Below are 17,047 nucleotides of genomic sequence, written 5' to 3' on the forward strand. Positions count from 1 at the left end.
CTGGACATCCGCTTCCCGGCTAGTCCAGTCTTTCGCCTGGTTCGCGACACTAGGACTTTCCACCTAGGGTTACCACCCCCTAGGACTTTTGCCTGAAGCCATTGACCTTCCAAGACTTTCCGCATAGGGTTACCACCCCCTATGACCTAGGGTTACCACCCCCTAGGGTTTTCCCTTTGCCTAACCGCAGCTAGGACTTTCCTGAAATACTCAAGCAGACTTGTTAGATCACAAAACACCTTAACTTCGAATCCTTTGCCATTATCAAAACACGAGTTCGATCGACGGATGCTTCCCGCATCAACAATAGCTCCCAATGGACATGAGTCATTTGAATGTTCTGAACTCCCACATACTTCATAAGATATAGCAATGGTATTTACCATATTTGAACTAGTCCCCATATTCTCAAATTTTTTGGTAAGAGCATCAAGTTTTGCAGCCAATAAAGTCACTACATCAACATCAAACTTTCTTGATGCTTTTGTTATTGGGTTTATTGAAGGATGACCACCACTTCTTTTATTTTCCCATTGATGATGATTTTGTGCTACACTCTCTATGATTTCCTCAGATTCATCCAAATTTTTATTCATGAGTGCCCCTCCAGTAGCTGAATCAAGGGACACTTTGGTATGATAATTAATACCATTATAGAAAGTATGCAACACTAACCATCTTTCCAAACCGTGGTGAAGGAATTGTCTGAGCATACTATTATATCTATCCCAAGCATCAAATAGAGATTCTGAGTCAGCTTGTTTGAAACTTGCAATCAAATTCCTCATATGAGTAGTTTTACTTGGGGGATAGAATTTATCAAGGAATTATTGCTCACATTGTTCCCAAGAGGTGATACTATTGGGAGCCAAAGAATTCAACCATTGCTTGGCCCTATCTCTCAAAGAAAACTCAAATAATAATAACTACAATGCTTCTGAAGGAACACCATTCATTTTCATTGTCCCACATATTTCATAAAAGACCTCTAAGTGTTGATTAGGGTCTTCATGTGGTCCTCCACCAAATTGATTTTGCTGCACCATGAAAATAATTACAGGTTTGATCTCAAAATTATTTGCCTCCACATAGGGTCTTGAAATACTAGATCGAAAACCCCTAGCATAAGGTGCTGTATAATCCTTTAGTGGTCTATTAGCCATGTTCAAATGTTCTTGTTCTTCAATTTGTCTCTGCAGAATTCTTCTTCTATGAAATGTTCTATCAATTTCAGGGGCAAGAGGAAAAAGTTCTCTTGCAAAGTTAGATCTTCGCATACACAAGAACAAGATTGCAATAGAAACTAAATCAAACAAAGAAATTAAAAACAGAGAAAGGTAAGATTGGAATGTTAGTGCAGAATTAAAATTGCTACAAAAGAATTTCCAAGAAGTTACAAAGTAAATAGGAAAATGAAAACAGAAAACTAGAGATTAGTTACAAATATGCAAATGAAAAGAAATAGAAATGTTATGTTTAGTCTAACTCAATTGATAATCTCCAATGTTATAGCGTAGTCCCCGGCAACGGCGCCAAAAACTTGTTCGCTCTCCGCAAGTGTACAGAAATGTCGCAAGTAATATAAAAGATTATCGTATACACAGGGACTGGAATACGCACTAGAAATATCTCAAAGCGAATTAGCTAAACAACTATCAATCGGTTTCAAATGCTAAGGACGAAAAACAAATCTAAAAAGAAAGATTAATAAACAAGAGTTTGGGGTTTGAGTTATAATAAAGGGAGGTTCTAGGAGTTTTGGTTTCTTTGTAAGATCTCTTGAATGTATATAGTTTACCAATTCATATTTCTCAATTGTCTAATATTTGTAGAAGGTTGTCGGTTCTCTCTTGCAATAGATAACCGGCTTAGGACTGAAAAATGTACCTAAATGTGATCAATTAGATATGAACCTACGTTGTCCTTACACATGATTGCACCTATTACTATGCTTCCCTCGGATATCAACATAGAAGTTCATAGCATCTTAACCCATAAAGATACAAGGATTGAATCATAAAATCTATCCTACCCTCTTGAATATTCTCATTTCCCCTTCAAGGTTATCTCTTAAACGTCCATACACGGGCTTGCACTTGTCACGTGGATCCCTCGGAAAATTGAGTGAGAGTTAATCTCTACAATGACTATAAGATATCCAAACAATCAATCAAGAATGAGAATTAAGCCCTAATCACAATTAATCATTCAAGATCCAATCGATACAAACTAGGCAACATCATAGAAACAAAGAAATGGCAAATTCACAAGAGTTCACATCAATTTATCTAACAAAGACTCCCTCCATCCTAGAACAAATAGATCTACTCCATAAAACGAAGAAAGAAAACCAAAGATAAGAAAATTACAAGCATTCTTCAATCCCAATCCAAGAAGAGGAGAGAAAGAAAACTTATCTACAATATAGCTCCATCTTTGGATCCAATCCTTGCTTCCGGAGTTGAATTCGCCAAGATCTCCCTTTAGATCACCCAAAAATCCTCCCAAGAATGGGAGGAATCCACCAAATCTTGCTTTCTCCCAAAGGGGAGAAGATCCCCTTTCAAATCTTCAAAGAGGCTTTAAATAGAGGGACGCTTTCGGGCGCCATATGGCCCCGAGGCATGGTCGTGTGTGGTTCACATGGCCAGAGCCTTTCCCCTCTCTGCCATCCATACACGGCCGTGTGGTGTACACGGTCATGTGGTGTACACGGCCGTGGACAACTCCCATCAAGACCTCCAAGCACGGATGTGTAGATCCACACGGCCTGGACTGCCCCAGCTTCTGGAAACCTGGCACGACCGTCTGGTGCACACGGCCAGAACACTTTTAAGCGCTGGGAACCCTGCACGGCCATGTGATGCACATGGCCAGGGCCTTTTTGGTCTCTGGAAACCTTACACGGCCATGTAGATCCACACGACCATGTAAGGATTGAACTCTGATTTTCTTCAAAACTTGACACGACCGTGTAAGGTTCACACGGCCAGGCCTTCTTCCTTTGCTGTTGCTGCCACACGACCTCTGAACTCCAAATGGCCAGAGCTCCCTACCAATGCAGGGTCGTGTTTGGTACACGGCCAGGTGCCTTCTCACTTGCTTAGCTCATAAGTTTTGTCCAAGAATGCAGAATCTTCACCGAATTCGACTCCTGTGTACGGAAAATGCACAAAAGCAGATCTCCAAACAAAAAAGAGTAAATATGCTAAAAGGAAAACTGGAAGTACAAAAATGCATAGATCAAGCATGCTCAAAGTATATAAATGTGAATCAAAACATGCATAAAAGTATATAAAATCTACGCACATCATTGACCATTAGATTTATTAGGTAGGTTAAGATGGATGTGATTAGGGTTTTTCCCTAATTTAGTTTTGGGGATTTTATTTAGCCATTCATTTGATTTAGCAAAATAAAAAATATATATATATTGTTTGACGCAGGACTCTGATTCGAGATGGGCATCTCAACTTTGGATTGCTTGATTGTGCCTTCTATTTGAGGCGAGTACCCTTTGCCTTATCTTTTCAATATTGTCTTATGATATGTGTAGTTTACATAAAACTAGTAGTAATTGGAAGATTAAGCACTTCCCTGGTTTTAGCTTAGATGATACCTGATACATGCTACTACTGTTATTTACTATACATTAGTCTGGTATACTTTTATTTCTTGCCATGCGTATCTGTGTTCATTAAGATAGATGTATTTATAGTGCTTCACTATACTGGATTAGTTGCTTTACATGTTTGATACATGTCCTTGGATTCATGATACTTATATCATTGTTATATGTGATGTTCTTGGATTTATGCTGCTTATATCATGGTTATATATATGCATTTACCTTTTTGGCACACACATATATGGAGGAGGCTATGTTCAGGTATGACATACTGTAGCATCATGCACCATCCCGCATGATTGCATGCTGGGCGATTGACGACTCCATTATTGTTGAGCTCGTCGACCGACTACATGGGCCTGCACACAACGTGACCACTACATGGGTAGTGGCACAACACCCAGGGTTTGTATGACAGTTGCTCTGTAGTGCTCCGCTGGTCCGCTCATGGGTAGTGTGACTGCAGCGTGGTAGCAGGCAGGGATCGCTCCCCGTCATCGCGTACCGGGAGATGAGAGCATTGCGCTCCCTCACTATGTTTGAGGTAGGAGGATATGTGTACTCTGACAGCATCCCGTCCACTCAGCCACTCTTCAGGGATAGTGACAACAGAGTGCACGGTGTCACAGCCCTACCCAGTCAGTCTCACCATCGCGTGTGAGATGGCTGACTGGCGTCAGGGGTGTTTATGTCATATTGCATCATATGCACAGATTGCATTTATTATGATTGTTGCATATTGGATGATGCATTTTGGTGACTGCATATGATTGACATGCATGCAGGATACATACTTTTTTGCTCTGACTATTTTTATCTGTGTATGTTCATAGTCATATGGTCAAGCCTCGCCAGTGAGTACAGTTTATTTCGGTTATGTATTTCTTATTACTCTTGTTGTAGACTGTATTACATGCTTACTGTTAGTTACTACAGTTTATTTAGCTATGCATACCTGTTATACTGTTAGGAGACTGTACTATAGGATCTATGGTTTAGGAGACTGTTCTATAGTTTATTGCTAGTAGTTATATGTTGCTGAACATATCTATTGGATTACCTGCTGAGTTCTTTGGACTCACACCGTTATATTACAATTTTTCAGGTTAAGGCCATAGGGAGATATTCCAGTCGCTAGCCCCCTGTCACGCCCCGAGGAAGTCCCTGTCCGAAGAAATTTTGGCAGCACCTCCCCTGTACGGGTGACAATCTGAAGCATTTCTACAGACACAATATACATCAACCACATGCGGCTGGAATATATACAGAACCACGCAGATAATAATCTCAGCCTACACGGCTGGACAAGTATAACAACAATCACGCAGTTATATATATTTTAAATAGCCTACTCGTCTGAAATCAAAACCAATACAGCGGAAAACATAAAATACTAGCCCATACAAAACCAAATAAATCAATGCTAGCCGGCTAGGCTTACAACACACAACAACACAACACAACAATATAACAATTCCAGAAATAAAATCGGAACACAAAGCTAAATACACCAATTATAAATACCGAAGTAAAAGTACACAAACGCGTAGACATGTCTTCTAATGTGATGTGGGGACCGACAGCCAGGATACTCCAAGCGTCTCCATAAACAACCTAGTAACTGAAAAAGATAGTGTCCACGGGGTGAGTTCAACAACTCAACAGATACCTAGTTGACATGTATAGTAAACTATAACAAATAGTAATAACTATGGAGTACAATCTCCTGAACAAAAGAAGGTAATGCATAATAGAAAAGGCTGAAGAGTACTGTACTCACCAGGACCACCTATCAGAATAATCAGGTTGTCAGACCGGAAGTGTCATAAATCCTGTATGCATGTCAAACATATGCATCCATCCAAATGCAGCATATAAGTGCAGCAAACACAAGCAGTAAATGCATAAATGCGTATGATGCCAATGATGTGTCCTGGTCACCCCTGACGCCAGTCAGTTATCTCACACATAATGGTGAGACCGAGTGGGTAGGGCTGTGACAACCGTGCACTCTACCATCACTACACCTGATGAGTGAATGAGTGGACGGAATGCTGTCGGAGTACTCCTGTCCTCTGACCCCAAATCATAAATGGGGGAGCTCAATGCTCTCATCTCCTGGTACACGATGACGGGGAGGTATCTCTGCCGGCTACCACGCTGAGTCACCTGACCAACGGAGCCAAACAGAGTCCACCGTCTGCCGGCTACCACGCTGCTACACTAAATGCCAGCGGAGCCAAACAGAGCGGAACTGTCTACCGGCTACCACGCTGAGTTCTCAGAACCGCCACACACCTGTCTGATATACCACTAACCCATGAGTGGTGGTGTGTGCAGTACATGTAACTGGCGATGTGCTCAACCATAGTGGAGCCGAAAATCGCGCAGCATGTAATCATGATGCATGACACCAAGCATAGCAATAATCTGATCAGCATAACCATATCCATATATATAAAATGAGTACCGTAATATCGATGGTCAAATACGAAGATCTAAAGTACACAGGTCAGATAGGATATCAAAAACCTAGGTCCTAAACATAACAAGCATGGTATGTCACAACCTCTCTGAGCATATATATATATATATATATATATATATATATATAATCATGTGGGTACTAGTATAAAAATGCATATCAGGTGAGCAAACAAACATGTAACAAGTATCCGGTAGTGACGTACCGAAATAAGGACGAACATAATTATTACTAAAGGCTATAACCTACTAGACATATCAACAAGACATATCAAAAAGATAAGTCAAGGTACCCGCCTTTAACTGTAGTCCGTGATAAACAATCCTCACATCAGAACAACCGTCCCGTAATCAGGGTCCTGCATACAAATATTCAATTTAGCTACTCTACTAAGTATCATTTAGCTAACTGAAGATCAGGACCAAATAAATGAACCGATTTCCTTTCCGATTAAGGAAACCCAAATTGAATCAATCCCAAGTGATCCCAATTGTTATAACTCAAGAACAATCTCAACTAATACAATTCATTTTATCACTCAATTCAACCATCATCCATTTGAACCAACCAACCACCAAATAACCATCATGAATCAAACTAAACTTACCCAATAGTGAGTATCCTTTTATTACCTCACAGTCAGAGGAGTGGTTGTCAGAAAATCCTAGTCGGAGCAACCATGAAGGTACTGCCATCAATGTAAATCATCCACAATCCACACCCCAATCACATCTAAAATTCCAACCTAAGATAACTAATTACTCATTAGTCATGTTATCACATATTAACATCTCAAATAAAATCTGTTACCAATCCATATCAACCTAATATGAAGCAGAGATCAACCAAAACAATATACATAGCTTACCTATAGCCGTTTGCTCATGTATCAGCCCACTGCTGAAAATTATAGTCAGCCCGATAAAATTACTGATCTCCAAATCCAATTCTTCAATTCAACCCTTTCTTTCTTCTTAGTCAACGAATCCCTGGCGGCAGTCCACACCCACAACAGAGTATCAAACCCGAATCCACAGCTAGCCAAGGCACTTACCTCCAACTAGTAGCCCTAAATTTCCTCCGTAAGGATGAAGAAATCCATGCTCTGATTAGGGGAAAACAACAAGAACCGATCCAAAATCTTCCTCCTAGCATAAAACATGAAGAGTGTCATGGATCAGAACATCAATAACCTGATTTTGGAAACACAAACTTACCTTCAATCAAGACTTCTATCACAGCAAGGAAAGGAAAATCAAAGATCCTCGGAACCCTAGTCGCCTCTTCACGTCAGCGATCAGGAGAAGAGGCGGTGGTGTCGCGAGCCCAGGGAGGAGGAAACGGTCAGTTGTCAACCCAACCTAGGGCTCAGGAAAATGGCTGAATCAGGCGATGATGGCTCGGCGGGACGATGGCTCGGCGGTGTGGGGAGAGGCTAGGGCACAACCTCGGTGCAATGCAGATTGCGTGGAGAGGACAGGAAGCATAGATGGGGGAAGAGGAGAGGAGAGAATCGAAGCTTCCCTCGGCTACTGCCTTTGTACCGGAGAGGAAGAGAGGAAACGACACCGGCGTCGGCGGCACGTCGGTTGAGGAAGGACGATTAGGGCACGACGTCGGGGATAATCGGGAGAGGAGGTGCGAGGAGGTAAAGAAAATGGCAGAAAGAAAATAAGAATAAAATAAAAACAAATAAAAAGGAAAAGAAAAATAACTTTTCCTCACTTAAATGGGGTAGCCTAAACAGGCTTTCCCGGGCCCCATTTTATCCCCGTTAACTCGTCCATACGAGCTCCGAAAAATTCCCGAAAAATTTCCAAAAATTACGGAAATTTCCCTTATTATTATTCTATATTTTCCGATATTTTACACCCCCCCCCCCCATTGTCGTGAGGATTTCTTGTTGTTGATTTCTATTATTATTTCTAAGCATATGTCGGTGATGTGGGATTTTTGTACTTGGACGTTATGTTGACTTTTGGGTTTGCTACTCTTGTTTTCCGCTGAGGATATTTTCATTACTGTAACTCCCATGAATTTCTTAAGCTAAGTATGTGAATATTTTTTCTTAGAATAAAATAAGATAAGATAGAACCAAAAATATATAAAAGAAAAAGGAATTGGTCAAGGATTGAACCTTGAACCTTCTTAAGCTAAGGATTATGGAATTACCAGTAGACCATCATAAGTTATTGTTGAATAGAGAATGGAAATTTTAGATAAAGATAAAAGTATGATTAGGAGAAGGAAGCAAGAAAACATCAAGTAGCTTTCTTCCCCCTTCTCTTGATTAAGAAGCAAGACAAGTTGTCTTTTCCTTCCTCACTCTTTTTCCATTTTCGTGGAGATACAAGAGAGAATGAGAGGAGAGGAACTAAGGGGATGAATGAAGACATTTTCTTCATCATTAAGAGAATAAAGGTGAGTTAAGAAGAAGGGAAAGCAAAGTTTCTTTTTGCTTCTTACTCCCACATAGCTTAAGAGGAAAAACAAAGAAGGGATTTTATTTTTCTTCACTTTTTCTCACCATTGCCGTGACCTAGAGCATCCCCTCTCCCCTTTCCGAAAATCCAACTAAGGTTTTCTCCCTAAGAAAACCAAACCACAAGAAGGAATCCTCAAGATCTACCTCTCCCAAGCAAGAGAAGCAAAAAGGAGCACTAGAGGGAGAAGCTCTCTTCTTCCTCTTCACAAAGGGTATCTTCTCTTAGGGAAAAGACCAAGCAAGAGGAGTGAGTATTCCCTCACCTGTGGTACAAGTTGTTATATGATTTTGTTCGAGTTTAGATGGATTAACAACCTAGGATTTTTTTTGGGAACTTTCGTCCATGACACTTGTAAGGCTTATGGAAGCTCAAAACCAAAACCAACATGCTTAAGTTTTTTTTTTCTCATGATATGCTATGAATATGACCTTGATATTTCATGCTTGTATGTGGCTTGGAGTTAGGTAAAATACCCTACCTTAGGGTTCGGCCATGAAGAGACTTAAAACCCTAGGGAAGCTCAAGTTAAAAACTAACATGCTTATGATCTCTTCTATGATGTGATATGAATATTTTCTTGATGTTTTATACTTGTATGTTGCTTAGAACTAGTAGGACCTTACCTTAGGGTTTCGGCCATGAAGGGATTAAATACCTTAGGGAGGCTCAACTTCAAATATAGCTTGCTTGTGTTTTACCTTATGAAAGGATATGAAGATAATATAATGCACTTTAGATTTCATGTTGCTTAGGGTTAGGTTTTCACATGGTGAACTTTCGGCCAAAATGAAATGTAGGGCTTAGGCAAGTTTAAATTCAACCCTAACATGTTTATGTTCTTGTTTATGATATGCTATGAAATTTATAGGGTGCTCACATGCTTGTATTTGGTTGAAAAAAAAAATCCTAGAAGAAGTATCAAGTATGAAGTTTCCCATAATATGTAATGAATGTTCTCTTGATGTTTTATACTTGTATGTTGCTTAGAACGAGTAGGACCTTACCTTAGGGTTTCGGCCATGAAGGGATTAAATACCTTAGGGAGGCTCAACCTCAAATCTAGCTTGCTTATGTTTTACCTTATGAAAGGATATGAAGATAACATATTGCACTTGAGATTTCATGTTGCTTAGGGTTAGGTTTTCACTGGTGAACTTTCGGCCAAAATGAAATGTAGGGCTTAGGCAAGCCTAAATTCAACCCTAACATGTTTATGTTCTTCTCTATGATACGCTATGAAATTTATAGGGTACTTACATGCTTGTAATTGGTTGAAAAACAAACTTAGAGTCACATTGATGGCATTCGACCACCTATGATTTGTGGACTTAGGAAGCTTGAAACTTTAACCCAATATGCTCATGTGGTTGCCTATTATAAATGCATGGAAATTGTTTAGGGTTCACATGTTTACATGCTATTTGTAACCAAATGTTGGGCCTTATATGTTTCGGCCAATGTGGGTTTCTAAACCTAGGAAGCATAGAACCTAAATCAAATATGCTTATGATGTTCTTTATGACAAATGTTATAGAAATGAATTTGGGTTCATATGCTTGTATGATTTCATGCAACCTAAGTGAGCCTATGCATGTTTCGGCCACCCTTAGTTGGTTGAGGATTTAGACCAAATTATGACTCATGATGTACTTTCCTTTGCCATGATATGAATTAGGAGAAGTTAACTCGTGATCCATGCATGATTATGTTTTCTTTTCCTTCCATGATATATTATATATGCTCGTTTAAGTATGCTTATGAACCATGCATGAGAGTGATACCTATATTGGCTATGTGCCCAAATGTGATGGCTACGTGCCCAAATATGATGGCTATGTGCCCAAGACAAGTATGATGGCTATGTGCCCATTTATGCATACCTTATGAATGACATGAATGACATGAACATGATATGCTATAAATAACATGAACGTGATATGCTATGAATGACATGAACATGATATGCTATGAATGACATGGACACGATATGCTATGAATGACAAGAATATGATATGCTATGAATGACATGAATATATTATGAAATGATAAAAATATGATATGACATATATTTTACTTTGAATGGCTTGTACCAAAAGGGTGGGCTCCTTATGCGCCCCTAGGTCGAATTACGGGCCTAGTAAAGGGTGGGCTCCTTATGTGCCCCTAGGCCGAGCTACGGGCCTAGTTTCCTAGTAAGTTCAAGACTAGCTACCTTGGGTCTACTTAGGATGTGCGCATTATGTATGTATGTGGTACTAAGCCGGGCCCCTTTCATGTTGAGATTATTTTCAAGTACTATATGATATGGTTTTAAGACATCTCACACATGACATAAATCATGTTTTGAAAGGCATATTGCACATGACATTACCCATGTTTTAAAGAACATCTTGCATCCATGCTTATGATATGATGTGAAATAATGCTTACAGTTATGCTATGATATGATGCCTTGATGTTATGAAAAGAAATGTCATGATACTTTCACTTATGCTATGATGTACACTTATGCTATGATGTGATATATGCCATGATATGATGATTTCTTATGCTATGATATGATCTATACCATGATATGATGATTTCTTATGCTATGATATGATCTATACCATGATATGATAATTACTTATGCTATGATATGATGTTACTTATACCATGATAAGATTTATGCCATAATATGTTGTTTACTTTATGTTACGATATTATTGAGATTCATGCCATGATATGATATGTTTTTAATTATATGATGATATGAGTGTCATTTGTTCTAAGATGTATGATATGATGATTTTACATGATATGTTGGTTTTTGTGAGTAGGAAAGGATCTCACTAAGCCTTGAGTGCTTACAGATACTTTTCCTTGTACCACGGATAAAGGTAAAGGATGGATAAACTAGAGGAGCAGCAGAAAGGGGCAAGAGATGTGTGATGGTGACTTGGCTAAAAGAAATAAAATGACCTGCTTAAGTGAACTTATGATTAATATGTTATGTTATGTTGATGTTTTTCATGATTCCCTATGCATGTGTTAGAAATGAATAATATGACTATTTAAGTTGAACCTTGCTATTTCATGCTCATATGCTTAGTATGATTCTAGAAAAAAATATATATATGCTTCCGCTGTATGTATGTTTATGTATGCTAAGTCTAAGAAAGTAACCCCGGCCTCTCTAGGTAGGAGAGATAGTAGAAAAGGGCGGGCGTCACAATTACTTCGTGGATTTTGTTATTCTTTGTTGAAGTGGAGTTGGAGGTTTTACATATATCTACGATGATTTTTATATCGTCTTTCTAATTGTGGATGGTTCATATTACCATGTGTGGAATGTTGATATAAACTGCGTGGTTTGTTTATTATTTGTGTTGTATTGTTCCAGCCGTGTGGGCCGAGGATTAGATATATGTATTCTGGATTCATATTGTCACCCGGACAGGGGAGATGTTGCTGAAATTTCTTCTGGTAGGGACTACCTGGGGCGTGAAAAATTTATTTGGTATCAGAGTAGGTTTACGATACTTGCTAGGCATTCTGGATTTTCGGGATTTTATCTGTTACCAATTTATTTGGTATCAGAGCAGGTTTACGATACCTGTTTTGCTAGTTCTGGATTTTTTGACTTTATATGATACCAATATTTTTGGTATCAGAGCGGGTTTTCGATACTTGCTAAGCATTCTGGATTTTCAAGAATTTATCTAATACCAATTTATTTGGTATCAGAGCTAGGCTCTGATTTCGGATTTTTGTGTTATGGAGTTTGTGAGCGTATTTGGGTATTTTTGGATTGTACGAATTTCCGTCGATTTTTCGATTCAGAATTTCTATTTATATTTGATGAGGTTCTATTTGGGGGACTAAGCAGTGACAGGACATCTCCAGACGAAAAATAGATAAATATAGGTAATTTTATAGTTGTCATACCTGTAGTGATATCTGGGTAACATTTTATTTACAGATATGACACATACACGTGTTCCGGTATCGAGACGTGGGCGACCACGTAAGAGGCCGATAGATTCTCCTGAGACAGAGTCTCCAGAGAGTTCTGCTAGGGTCGAGCCTCTCCGTCAGGGACAAACTCCTCAGGGTATTTTGAGCACGTCAGGTCCTCAGATCCCGACGGTTCCGATTTCAGAGGTACTTACCTCGACTGTACCACCAGTGGTACCACCGTCGGCATATTCAGCACCTCCCCCATTAACTGTACCCACAGCATACCCACCACCCCCTCTAGTCATGCCTGTTACTGTGTACTCGGCACCACAGGCACCGACGCTGATTTCTACATATTCGGCACCAGTACCAATAGTACCGGTAGCTCCTTATCCGGTACTGCCCACCATACCTTCAGTCGCCCCTACTCATGCATACTCAGTAGTTCCACCAGCAATAACCACCCCAGTTTATATGGTAGCACCAGTGGTACCCCTTCCGACCTATCCCTCAGTACCACCCATAGGATCAGCTCCGGTGGTTCTGCCCAGTTCCTCGACGATTCCCATGGATATAGTTGAAGCACGAGCACGGATTCCAACCTTGGCAGAGTTGGTGAAGAGCCGATTCACATTGTTCCCTGGGGAGACTGATCCAAGCATAGCTCAGTCTTGGATAGAGACTATGGAGCGAGCATTCTTTTACATGGTCTGCTCCGAGTGGGAGAAGGATTAGCTGACTGCTTACCACTTGCGAGACAGGGCAGAGATCTGGTGGGACACACATCGCTCCATTATAAGCGAGCAGCATATTACCTGGATAAGCTTTAGGGAGGCATTCGAGAGTTAGTATTTCCCCCAAGCATATCAGATGACACGTTAGCATGATTTTCTGAGTCTTCGGCAGAATAATCGCTCAATTATGGAGTATAATGCCGAATTTAACCGGTTGGCCAGATTCTGTCCTGAGTTGGTAGCCGAGGACAGATCTCATATCCTTTAGTTTCTCCAGGGATTGGACGGGAATCTTCAGGTGAAGATTACCAGTTTTGGTATTTCATCATACACAAAGGCACTAGATAGAGCTCTTATGATTGAGTCTGCTCATCAAAGAGTGAATGCAGACAAGAAGAGGAAACAGACTGATCAGACTTTTGGACAGATCCAGCAGCCACAGACTACGGGACAACAGTAGAGCAGTCGCACTCAGTCGAGTCAGGGTATTTCTGGATCATCTGGACGACCCCACAAGTCAGGACGATATTCATCTGGACGTTTCCGGTCTGCTCAACAGAATCGGAAACTATCCACTGGTGACCTTTACAGCACCCGATGCGGGTCCTAAGATCACATCATCTCTTCATGCACTCTGGGACAGTAAGTTTGCTATTATTGCAAACTGCCTGGACATTTGAGCCGAGACTGTTCGCTGAAGGCTCAGCATGTAGCTTTTGGAGTTTCTATTTCGGGAGGACAGTTTGGTCAGTTTGGGACTTAGCGAGGTGGCCCGAAAGCCCAATCTTCGCATCGTTAGTAGAGGACAACTCCCCCTACTGCAGCTGCATATGGCATGCACAGGCAGGAGCATTCCGATGTCCTTGTGGAGAACCCCATTGTATTCTGCCCTAGTTTTCTCCGGTATTATTCGTCAAGAAGAAGGATTGTACTCTAAGGTTCTGCATCAATTATAGGCAGCTGAATGCAGTGACTGTCAGAAATATGTACCCATTGCCATGGATTGAGGATTTATTTGATCAACTCAGAGATACATCAGTGTATTCTAAGATTGATCTGTGGTTCGGATATCGTCAGCTGAGAGTCAAAGCTTCTTATATTCAGAAGACAATATTTCGTACTAGATACGGACATTACGAGTTTTTGGTAATGTCATTTGGGCTTACCAATGCTCCCGTAGTATTTATGGATTTAATGAATCATATTTTTCTGGAGTACCTAGATCAGTTTGTGTAACACCCGCCCTTTCCACCACTCACAAAGGGGGAAAGGACGGGGTTACTTGAAACATACATACATGCATATAAGGCAGCGGAAGTAAATAAATCTATTTTTTTTCTTTCCTTTGAAACAAATTAAACTAACTAAAGCATATGATCATGGTATCATAGAAGCATGTTCATTATCATAGAGTATATATCCAAACATATCATGTGAACCATGTATTAACATACATAACATGATCTAACATCTACTACTTGCTACGTGATGCATGACATTTTTCTTGAATAAAGCATACTATCAGGGAATATGAAAACATAAATTCATAGTGAGTAAATAACCATAAATATTATCCATCAAACGTTATGTAGTAAAATAAGATCACACGTAAAGTTTTAGAACATAGAAGCAATAAGCAGATCTATTCTGCCATGCCACTGCCACACACATTCTTGCCCTTCCTGCTGCTCCCTTTTAGTTCAACCATTCTTTTCCATTGTCTGCAGTACAAGGAAAATTAAATTATAAGCACATAGGCTTAGTAAAATTCTTTCCTACTCACAAAACATAAATCATGCATCTAAACATAAAGTGGTGACATGTTCATTTAACCAACATCTTGAAATAAATTTGCATGCTAGCATAAAGTAGAGTCATACTCATGTAAGAAAATCATAACATAGCATGTGAGAGCTCATACATAAAGTAGTAGCATGATCATCTAGGCATCATAGACATATTTTTCAAAAATAAACATCTTACTAAAACATAAAGAAAACATTTAGCATGAATAAGCGTATGCAAGATGTCCTTTGAAAACATGTATCATGAAATGAGTATATGCAAGATGTCCTTTGAAAACTTATATATCATAAAAATACTTAAACATAATCTCATCATGAGGGCCTGACTTTGTACCACATACATGAATTTGCACGCATCCTAAATAGATCTGAGGTAGCTAATCCCAAACCTATTAGGAACTAGGCATGTTTCCTTGACCATCGACCTAGGGGCACTTAGGAGCCCATCTCTTACTAGGCTCATTTCTTTGACTATCGACCTAGGGGCAACTTAGGAGCCCATCCTCGATACAAGCCATACAAAGTAAAATAACATATCATGTTTCATATCATATCATAGCATATCATGTTCTTGTCATATCATGGCATATCATATTCTTGTCATATCATGAAGAGTGCTCTTAGTCTCAACTTAAAGGAAGCATCTCTTAGGTTTTTCATCATACATAAGCCTTACATAACATAATAACATAAAGTGCACATAACATATAGCATTTCCTAGAGAAAACATACATGATGGCATAAGTGTTACATAACATTTAGCATATCATAGAGAAATATAACATGAGGGCACAAGTGTACACAACATATAACATGGTGACATAAAATCCATATCACATCATAAGAAGTCATTATCATGCATGGTTAGGGTTTTGATCTTCCTACAAAACCTAAATCATAACTTAGCCGAAACCTAGAGGTAGGATTCTAGGTTTTTAACCCAACATGAAGCATGGAAACTTAAACTAACCAAATATCCTACATCATGAGGAAACATGAACAGGCATAGTTAGGTTTTAAAACTTTTCCCTAAACCTTTCATTCAATCTTGGCCGAACCCTAAGGGTAAGGTTCTCAAACTTTTAATACAACAAGAAAGATGAACACTTAAACTAACCATATTAAAGGATCATACATCATGAGGAAGCATAAACATGCATGGTTAGATTTCAAGACCTTGCTCTAAGCCTTATATTCAATCTTGGCCGAAACCTAAAGGTAAGGTTCTAAACTTTTTAATACAACATGTAGCATGGAAACTTAAACTAACAACATATAAGAGATCATACATCATGAAAAGCATAAACAAGCATGATTAGATTTCAAAACTTTGCTCTAAGCCTTATATTCCATCTTGGCCGAAACCTAAATGTAGGGTTCTAAACTTTTTGGTACAACATGTAGCATGAAAACTTAAACTAACAACATATAAGAGATCATACATCATGAAGGAGCATAAACAAACATGATTAGATTTCAAAACTTCACTCTAAGCCTTATATTCCATCTTGGCTGAAACCTAAAGGTAGGGTTCTAAACTTTTTGGTACAACATGTAGCATGAAAACTTAAACTAACCACATATAAGAGATCATACATCATGAAGAAGCATAACAAGCATGATTAGGTTTTAAAACTTATCCCTATACCTTGTATCCAACCTTGGCCGAAACCTAAAGGTAAGGTTCTAAACTTTTTGGTACAACATGTAGCAAGAAAACTTAAACTAACCACATATAAGAGATCATACATCATGAAGAAGCATAACAAGCATGATTAGGTTTTAAAACTTATCCCTAAACCTTGTATCCATCCTTGGCCGAAAACTCAAGGGTGAGATTCTAGACTTTTTAATACTACATGAAGCATAAATTGAAAACTTGACAACCATAAGTGACCACAAATCCTTATCTTGGCCAAAACTTGCAAGGAAATCCCTATGTTTTTTTTTCAAACAACCTTTAAACATAA

This window comes from Zingiber officinale, chromosome 1A (genome assembly GCF_018446385.1).
Source record: "Zingiber officinale cultivar Zhangliang chromosome 1A, Zo_v1.1, whole genome shotgun sequence".
NCBI lineage: Eukaryota > Viridiplantae > Streptophyta > Magnoliopsida > Zingiberales > Zingiberaceae > Zingiber > Zingiber officinale.